We start from the raw sequence: 9,941 nt of genomic DNA, 5'->3' as shown, positions 1-9,941 counted from the left end.
CTTACCCATCCTGTGTTTTGAATGTGACCAATCTTCATCTCCATGTCTTAAGGCTTAAGTCCATGTTCTGCAAGTTCTCTATTTCATCTCCAAATGTTTCTTCCTCCTAGAAAACTATTGACACATCATACAAATCTTCGCTATAAATCACTGTAAACATCCTCTGTCTCGTACATTGTCATGTTTGTTTACCTGAGTGATATTAGTCCGATCACGTCCGGAAATGAGGCTGAACTGCAAGAGCTAGCTCGTCATGGGTGGCACCATTAACTATAAATGTCATTTTTTGCTAATTCCGTCTTTTGGAAAAGAAAAAAAAATACAGTATCACTCGGATACTGTTAACATCCAGCAGCAACACAACCTTTTGGCATGACTACTATTTTGATGAAAAATATACTTAACCAAGTCGACCATGTACCTCAAGAAGCGTTTGTTTACTCTGCTTTAGCTGAGAGGTGTTACCCCGATTATGTCACGTCCGGAAATGGAAACATTTCCAAAATGGAACAATGTAGAACATAATTACAAAGAATACATAACATATTTAAGCAAATTTGATGAATCATGTCAGGGACGCTTTAAGACATAATCCCTCCACCCCTTCATCACGGACATCAATTAATTGTTAACTCTGTTTGGGGCCCTTTCACGGTCGTCTCCATGGCAACTGCTGTGTTATCGCGACGACATCCCGCGGACTGAGGCACCAGGATTGTGCACAAGACGGAGCGAACATCCAGGCCTATGCACACACACGCATCCAAGGACACCCACTCGCAGGTCTGATGATACGACAAAGTCGATCATAGACCTGCAGTGTAGGGCGTCCTAGTGCCAAGTGCACTTGTGGACATCCTTACGTTGGAACATGGTGTTTGTTATGGACAAACTGTTGTTCGCACAGAAGTCCAATAACATCACACTTGCATGGGTTCAGATCGGGGAGGTCGTCACTCCCAATCACGCCCCTCCGGGTCACACTGTCATTTCCCACATGGGCGTTGGAACTCTCCCAGTAGAACTAGGGAGTCACCAGCAGGGGTGCTGTAAACTCCAAGAAGGCTGGGTACTCTGAACTGCGGTTTGGCGCATACACACAAACAATTGTCAGGCCCCTTTCCCCAACCCAAAGGCATAGGGAAGTGACCCTCTCGTTCACCAACACAGAGGCATCAAGCGGAGGGCTCTCGATAAGGCCACACCATCTCGCCACCTCTCCACTGCAGCAACTCCAGAGTAGAACAAAGTCCAGCCCCTCTCGAGGAGTTTGGTTCCAGAAACCAAACTGTGGTTCGAGGTGAGTCCGACTATGTCTTGTCGGAATGTCTCAACCTCTCACACAAGCTCGAGCTATGAAGAACCAGATTTGGCCCCTGAACACCAGGTCGCCCAGGTGCCCGCTCTCGACTGGCACCCAAATTAGGCAAAAAATGTAAGTCCAATAAGGTACTGTCAGCAGGTCAGGTAGAATCAAATAGTTTTTATTCATTAGAAAAAAATCTTAGGTGGTACATTACTTATGATACCGTTTTGTTATCCAGTGTGTCCATAAAGTCTCTTTATATACAAAAGCAAATGAATTATTTATTATAACCATAATTATATAATGAGGAGTCATCAATCTTATTCATATCTGAGGATGACGGCAACCCTACTTTACATGCTTTTTCTCCACTGTGCATTCTCATGTGATTTATCATGTTTGACTTTGAACTAAATCTTTTACCACAAACTGAACAGCTAAAAGGTTTTTCTCCAGTGTGTGTTCACATGTGTGTTGCCATATCTGACTTACGGGAGAATCCTTGACTACAAATGGAGCATATAAAAGGTTTTTCTCCAGTGTGTGTTCAGCTGTTGTCGATGTTGCTCATTCTCCTCTCTTCGAGGTTCGACGAAGTTCCTCCTCGTACGACGCCATCGTTCTTTCAAACAGCGCCAGTATTACTTCAGCCGCCACCATTTGCCCATCCTGCACAAACTCTTTCAGCATTTTCAATGTTTTTAACTCGATTACACGTCGTCGCCTTCGCCCTTTGTCTTGTGTCTTCTTCGATGGAGATTTGAAAGTTGTCGCTGTTGGTTCGTGATCTTTAATGCTTCCAAAGAAGTTACCTCAATTTGAACAGTTTAATGTGCCAGGACGAGGACCTTCCTGTACATGGGTGCAGGAGCAAGTCCGAGGTACTTCTCTTTTGGTTTAATGGCGGGTTGCAACCATGTGCATACCGCCACCTACTGTACCGGAGTATGTTTGCCTGCGTTGATCAGCCTGTCCGCCTGTCTGTGTTCAAAATGAATGGATTTGGATGACTTTTTCAGGAATTGAGTCCACAATCGCACATCCAGCTCAAGAATTGTGAGCACTGGGACCCCACAGGGGTGTGTGCTGAGTCCACTCCTCTACACGCTCTTCACCTACGATTGCATGGCCTCCCAGAACAACACCAGCATCATTAAATTTGCGGATGACACTACAGTCATCGGACTGATCACTGGTGATGTTGAAACATCATACAGAAGAGAGGTGGCGGACCTCATAGCTTGGTGTCATGATAACAATCTCCATCTCAATACAGAGAAGACCAAAGAGATGATCATCGACCCAAGAACAAGGGAAAAGGAGCCGCATAGACCCCTGTTTATTGATGAGACTGAGGTGGAGAGGGTGAAAACCTTCAAGTTCCTTGGCACACACATCAGCGAGGACCTCACCTGGTCTCACAACACCCAACAAATTATGAAGAAGTCCCAAAGGAGACTGTACTTCCTGAGAAGACTGAGGAAATTTGGCATGTCCACCACAATCCTGAGTTGCTTCTACAGATGCACTATGGAAAGTGTCCTTACCGCCTCCATCACTGTTTGGTACGGTAACTGTACAACACGTGATAGGAAGGCACTCCAGCGGGTGATCAAGACCTCACAGAACATTGTTGGGGCAGCCCTCCCCTCACTGCAAGACATTTATAAATCTAGAGTCCAACGCAGAACACACAACCTCATCAAGGACAGCACACATCCACAACACTCATTATTCACACTCCTACCGTCAGGCAGACGCTACAGGAGTTTGAAGTCCAGGACCACAAGGCTGGCAAACAGCTTTTACCCACAGGCCATCAGGCTTCTCAACGAAGCACTCACACACGCCACACGCAACACAAGCACACACTCATAGCACTTTATTTATTTATTTATTTGTATTAATGTCTCTTCTATTTTTGTTGCTTAATTTATTGGTATATATGTTTGTTTCTTATGTTCTTATTCTTTCTTGTGTTTTCTTTCTTTTCTTGGGAGAATGAACAGAATAAGATTTTCATTGCATGGTATAACTGCTGTTTTACCATGCACATGACAATAAAACTCTCTTGAATTTCCTGTTTGTGTCCGGCGGACGTCCAACAGCTGATTGGTCTTCAAGAAGAATCTTTCCTCAGCCACAGGCTGGGAGCTCCAATTTGGAGCACGCAGAGCTACAGCCGATTAAAGAGGAAGAAGCGGAGCCACAGCCCCCTTATGTTAAAGAGGAAGAAGAGGAGCCACAGCCCACCCACATTAAAGAGGAAGAGGTGGAGCCGCAGCCCCTCTATGTTAAAGAAGAAGAGGAAGAACTCTAGATCACTCAGGAGGGAGAGCATCTTCTCGGGGCAGAGGAGGGTGATCACACTAAGTTGCCACTGACTGGTGTCTCTGTGAAGACAGACGATCATGAAGACAAACCACCTGAGTTCTCACAGCTTCATCATGGTCAGGTGCGGTACACTCTGGACTGGTCGTGTAGTGGTTTCATTTGTAGTTAATTGTAGGGTCAATTGGGGGCGGCATGGCTCAGGTAGTAGAGTGGTCATCTGCCAACCTGAAGTTTGGTATCCCTGTTTCCCTCCGTCCTCCAGTGATTGTGTCCTTGGACAAGATACTGAACCCCCAGTTGCTCCAGATGCTGTGTCATCAGTCGGTAAATATGCTAGCAGTGTCAAAGCGCTTTAAGTGAAAGACCATTTACCATTTAAAGATGTTTTATTTGACTGTATGCTGTCATCACCAAATGCTGTAACTGATGAAGTCCCTTCCTGTTCAGTTACTTCCAGATTCTGTCTGGAAAGTTGTGATTTGATTCCTTTTACTGACTTTAGTACTTATGATTCACTCATTGGGGTACGGATCACTTTCAGGAGGCCTTTGAGAGAGCAAAATAGTAGTTTTTGCTTTTTTTTTCTTATTTTGCAGTGTTGATTTGATTTTGCTCAAACAATTGTGTGTAATAAAAGGTAATCATTATATTTTTGTTGATATTGTTGTCTTACATATTGATGAAATGTTCACAAATAAGTGCACTGATGCAAATATGTTTTGCTTTTCAAAGAGTTTTGTCTGGTATTTTATTCTGATTACAATCATGATAAAGAAAGGACAGGCAAATTGTCAAAAATATCAGATTTTATTGAAAAAGTACAACGTCGGTATCAATATCAGCTAAACTGACTCTGTACTGACTGGATATTGCATGGATTGTCTGATGTTGTATTTTCTTCTGGACATTGAATGGAACACCTAATCAAGTATTGTTTTCCAGTGTATCTGTTCCAGCCTAAATTGTATCACGTCTGCTTTGTTTTAGTTTTCACTACTTGGTTTGGTCAGTAGAGGGCACTCTGTGTACACTGCTTGATTGTTTGGGGGCGTTATTGAAGGAAGCAACAGTCTTGACCAATTGTGGCGGGAAATGTTTGTTTGCTGAATTCTATGGATTTTTACAAGTTTGAACACTGGAATTGTAATCAAAGAGGTTTTAATGCATTGTCAATAAAGCTGTAAGCGTGATTGGGCCTGTCACGATAACACATTTTGCTGGAGGATAATCGTCTTGCACGTTGTTGCCAATGAACTATACTGTATTATTGTCAACATTATTTTAAGACAATTTTTCATGAATGCAGTGATGATTTTTGGTATAATAATGTGAGTACACCGTATCATAAGACTATTTAACATAGTAATTGGAATGTCATAAGCTTTGTGATGACGTCTCAAGAAGCCTTTCCCTCGTTGTAATGCCTGTGCTTGTAATTCAGGAAGATGCAGTCACCGATACAATTCTACTGCTTAAAGGTAAAACATTTTATGGCACTCATATTTTGTTTACACAGTTAGACAGCAAAATGGGCTCTTGTTTTGAAGGTGTTCCCTGTGAGTTGATCAGGCCCGATGTTTCCTCCAAGATGTTGAACAATATATTCAATTTATCGACAAATCTGCCAGCAAAAAGCACTCAAAACCTTAACAATTTGCTTTGCTTTAAAGTTTTTATTTAATGTAACCCCTGGCCATGCTCTGTGTTTTCTGTTGTTTATATGCTGTTCATTGTTCTTTGTAAATAAAGATTTAAAAAAAATCATCCTGCCCAACACGTGACTGCCGAAAAATAGTTCGACCGGATGCAGACGCGTTCTGCACATGCGCAGATTATGCGTTTTAACGTTAGCAGTGCAGTCGATGAGCTGAGAGCGCAGAGCAAACTGCCGAGAGGAAAAGTGAAACGAAAAGTGATTAACGGATCCCTTAAACGATACTTACCTGGTCGATGATCCCCTAGGATCACCTCTTTGTTAGCAAGAATTGAGTTTTGGTGAGTTTTGATTATTATATGGAACTTTGTTTGAACTGTGTGCGCGTGCAGAGAGCTACGAAACACAAACGTTGTGATGCAGTTTATATTTTGCCCTTCCGAGAATGGTGTGTGTGAATATACATACATATATACATGAAGTGCAGAAATGTTTGATTTTGCTAAATGTTTGAGAATGAGAGTGATTTTGCCCAGTTAAAAAGCGTCCGTAGCCAACGCGATGAAAACGTGAGCCGCCATTTTAGGCTTCGTTCAATGTCATAGCTGTGATGATATAACTAAGTGAATGTGAGCAAGAGATTGATCAATGTACAATATATTGATCTCTATGAGCAGCCGGATCAAAAAGAAACAAAAAACGATCATTCATTCATTATTTCACTTCTGTGACGTGTAGTGCCACAAAACTCACTTCACACATAAATGGCCTCCTCCTGGTTATACTACAGCAGTTAGTTTGGGAAAATGTGAGGCTAAACTACACCGTCAGGAAATCAGAACATGTGCAAATTCAACAGGTTTTTTAAAACTCAGATTTAAAAAAAATCATACAGAAAATTAACGATGTCCGATATTGGCTTTTTTGCTGATAACTGATATGCCGATATTGACCAACTTTCAATTTCCGTTACCGATACAGATATGTTTAACATGACATATCTGTTGTGAAGCTAATGGATACAGCATCAGAAATTAGCTTCCCAACGTGGCTGAAACAACATCTGAGAAATACTTACGATTAGGCTTAGACTGTGACATTTGTTTGAAAAGTCAACAGAGTAGCCGATTTCATCAAAAAGTCCAGGGAAGAAAATCAAGTGTCATTATTCTTATGTCAGCCTCGCACACTTAGTGCAGCAGCAATGGCGGAGCCAGAAATTTCATTGGGGTGGCCAAGGTGAGACCATTACGCACTTAGAGGTGGCAATAAGTTGATACCTGAAATGTCAAGATGGCCAGTGGGGTGGCTGGAGAGTGATCAGGGGTGGCCACGGCACTCGTATGAGTCCGTGTGCTACAGCACAGTATAAATCCGATTCAAAATTGAAGAGGAAGAAGTAATCTACTTAAGAAACATGTAAACAAATGAAAATACACCCGATATATGAAAAAGCGTCCCCATGGACTCTCCTAATCAAGTGCGCACACACAGTGTCATATTTTACCGTCGCTTACTTGCGGGAATTGTAACATTCCTACTAGTAAGGATAGGCGGCATATCTAGAAAATGGATGGATGGAAGGAGCAAGCTAGTTTGCTACTAGCCACCCATGTTTGTTTACACATTTGAGAGGCGGTTTAATGAGGTCATCTTTTGCGTCCCGGAAAATACAGGAGCCCATCGCATTATGTTTATTATCGGCTTTCATGATAGGGAAAAATCCTGATACCGATATTGACTGATTTTATGAATTTTTATGCCAATATACACTAGGTCCCCAACTTACGAACACAATTGGTTCCAGACGACCGTTCTTATGTCGAATTGTTCTTAAGTAGGGGAAAAGGTAGTATTACCAATGATATAGGTACTACATGTACGTGTATACATATACAGTATATGTGTATGTATGTAAATATGAGTTTGGATGTAGTAGTAATATTAAACCAGGATAATTAATGAAAAAAACAATAATAAAAGTGATATAATAATATGTAATGATAAATGTTATTTACCTTTGAAGAGGAGTGGTCGAGCATACGTCGTTGTGGTGGAGGAGGAGGAGATATTGAAAAAAAGGACAAATGGTCGTGGTGGTTAGACTCTTGTGTTCTGCGTCCTGATTGGCTAAGGGCCTCCATGCCTTCCTGTGCAGTACAGAATGCGTTCAGCTTGCCAAATTTACATAAATGTTCGATCGCTAGCAGTGTGACTCTGAAGTGCTGTATGTTTGCAAGTCTTACACCCACAATGTCGACAAAACATTCTGCACCATCAAAGGCACCTGCGGTCACACCCAAAAAACAGTGGAGGATGATAACCATCGCACAAAAAGTTGGACTACTGGAGATGCTGAAGGAAGGTAGAAGTTTCAGCTGTCGGGACCCATTATGGAATCAATGAATCTTCGTTTCAAGGACGAAGTGGAGGAAAATATGACAGGAACAACATGTTTTAACAAGGATATAGAAACGCTACAGTACAGCCCAACGGCACGATCAGAGCAGTGAGATACGTGTGAGTCACTTAACTTTTTATATACGCTAAGTGTTTTAAGTTTAGTTTTTCCCTGGCATCATATTTGGCCTCTCTTATTGAAAAGTATTGGATGACATTTTTGGGGAGCAGGTTATTGTTTGCTTTATGTATAATTTTAGCTGTTTACGAGATCAGCAAATTTTAATATTTGTGGTTTTAGAAATAGAGGATTTGTATGTTCTCTATACGCGGCGTTATGGATTATCCTAACTGATCTGCTTTGTAGTACATTTAGCGAATTCAGATTACTTATAGACAGCTGATATTATCAGACATCCCTAATCACTAGGGGTGTGCGATTTGGACCTTAGCATGTATCACGATATTTTTGGGATGTATCACGATATGACAATGTAATTAAATTGAGCGGAGTCTTGTATAAAAAGCTACAGATGTTAACCCATATAATTAAAAATAATGGAATTAAAATTAAGCTTAGCTATGGCACCGTGTAGAGCAGGGGTCTCAAACTCAATTTACCTGAGGGCCGCTTGGGGTAGTGTCTGGGTGGGGCTGTGCCGCATGAAGTATTGGGAATAAAGCTGGGAGTCTCAGGGTACCCCACAATATGGTATGATATGCGATGCATGGTTCACGATCACGATAATATCGCGATACAGTGATAGGGTAAACCAAAAAATACATTTCATAGTTTGTATTTCGCTGCATTCAGCTGGGATAAGCTCCAGCTTACCCGTGAACCTAATGAAGACAAGCGATAGAAAATGGGTGGAATTCTTCCAGTATATTTTAACCCGAATACAAGCAGCAATGGAATGAAGCTGTTTTAGTGCAACGTAAGCGTAAACAGGATTTTAGTTTAGGTGTCTGAAAAACAGTAAAGCTGTTTTAAACCCAAATAACACAATATGTCTCTCAAGTAGGGCAACTCTATAAAGTAGAAGCACATCAAAAATAAATATTTTTCATGACATTTACACGACTGTTCCATGTCTAGTAGCAGGCCGCAAAATATGACCCAGCGGGCCACAAGTTTGAGACCCCTGGTGTAAGAGTGTCCAAAGCAAGTTGTTGGAAAGAAGCAGCAATTCGTCCATCTTGTTAGCCAGGGAGCGAACGTTGGAAAGATGGATAGATGGGAGAGCAGAGCGAAAGCCTCTTTTCCTCAACCTCACGCTGGCTCGTCTTCCCCGGCGGCGCAGCCGTCTCCCTTGGAAAACTCCATGGAGAGCCGCTGCTGCACTGACCAAAATCTCTGCAAACGTCTCCGGCTCGGTGAAAACCGGAGAAAAGAGTTTGCCAGATAAGCTGGTTAATATTTAAAAGTTGGTCTCTGCTGTATGTGACCAGCGGAGAGGCATATGAAGTTTAAAAAAAGTGTAAAAACACACACAACAAGAGAGCGAGTGGCCGAGGCTGCCATCCGAGGTGCCATCTTGCTCACAATACCGGAATAAGTCATTTTCTTATCATTGGAAGAATTTATACTGTCTATAAAAATGATCACTCAACCCTGCTAATCACATCACATTACATTACTAGACTTATACAAGGGACTAAACTACATTTTATGTAACAATCTAGCTTCTTTCCAAATTTGCAATATATGAAATTACAACTAAATACATGACTTGGAACATTTTCAAAATGATTAGAATGAAGACATTAACTTGTGAATGTATGAGCCCCTGTAAATCCTGCATGGAAGTATGAAGTGAAGTGGGACGCTGTGTGTATCTGCATATTCCACTTTAAAACGCTGTATAATACAGTAGTCTTGGATAATGGTGGACATGTGGATTAACAGTTGCATGTATCTTTGTTTATCTCACAGAGATGCAACTTGCACAACATTAAAATGCTCTAATACGCTCTCGAAAACCTGCGTGGTAAAAAAACTAGCTTGTTCTCCTTGACGGGCCCTGACAGCGCGGCACTAAAGCACAGTTTATATGGTTTACAAAGTCACAGCTTACCATGGTGTAATAAAATGTAGTTAGTTTTGCTGTTCCTCTGCTGCAGCTGTGTAAGTGAGGCAGGGAGAGCGGCACCTCGCTGTGTGTTTGTGTGGGAGGGGCCAGGTACTCGGGCAGGGAGCAGCACAGAGAGGCACACAGGAACAGAGTGACAGAATCTCTGCGCAGC

General features: G+C 41.9%; 1 protein-coding gene across 2 annotated transcripts in view; it reads left to right on the top strand.

Annotated features, from left to right (window-relative positions):
• The first annotated feature begins 5,484 nt into the window (after nt 1–5,484).
• The window catches only part of LOC129180507 (gastrula zinc finger protein XlCGF57.1-like), a 42,587-nt gene continuing 38,130 nt past the window's right edge, over nt 5,485–9,941 (top strand). For both annotated transcript variants that reach the window (XM_054775056.1, XM_054775053.1), the window contains exon 1: nt 5,485–5,635. The gene's annotated coding sequence lies outside the window, so the exon portion shown is untranslated. The remainder of the gene's footprint in view (nt 5,636–9,941) is intronic.

Source organism: Dunckerocampus dactyliophorus, chromosome 4 (genome assembly GCF_027744805.1).
Source record: "Dunckerocampus dactyliophorus isolate RoL2022-P2 chromosome 4, RoL_Ddac_1.1, whole genome shotgun sequence".
Classification (NCBI taxonomy): domain Eukaryota; kingdom Metazoa; phylum Chordata; class Actinopteri; order Syngnathiformes; family Syngnathidae; genus Dunckerocampus; species Dunckerocampus dactyliophorus.
The sequence above is the reverse complement of the archived record's forward strand: the minus strand, read 5'-3'. Positions and strand labels throughout refer to the sequence as shown.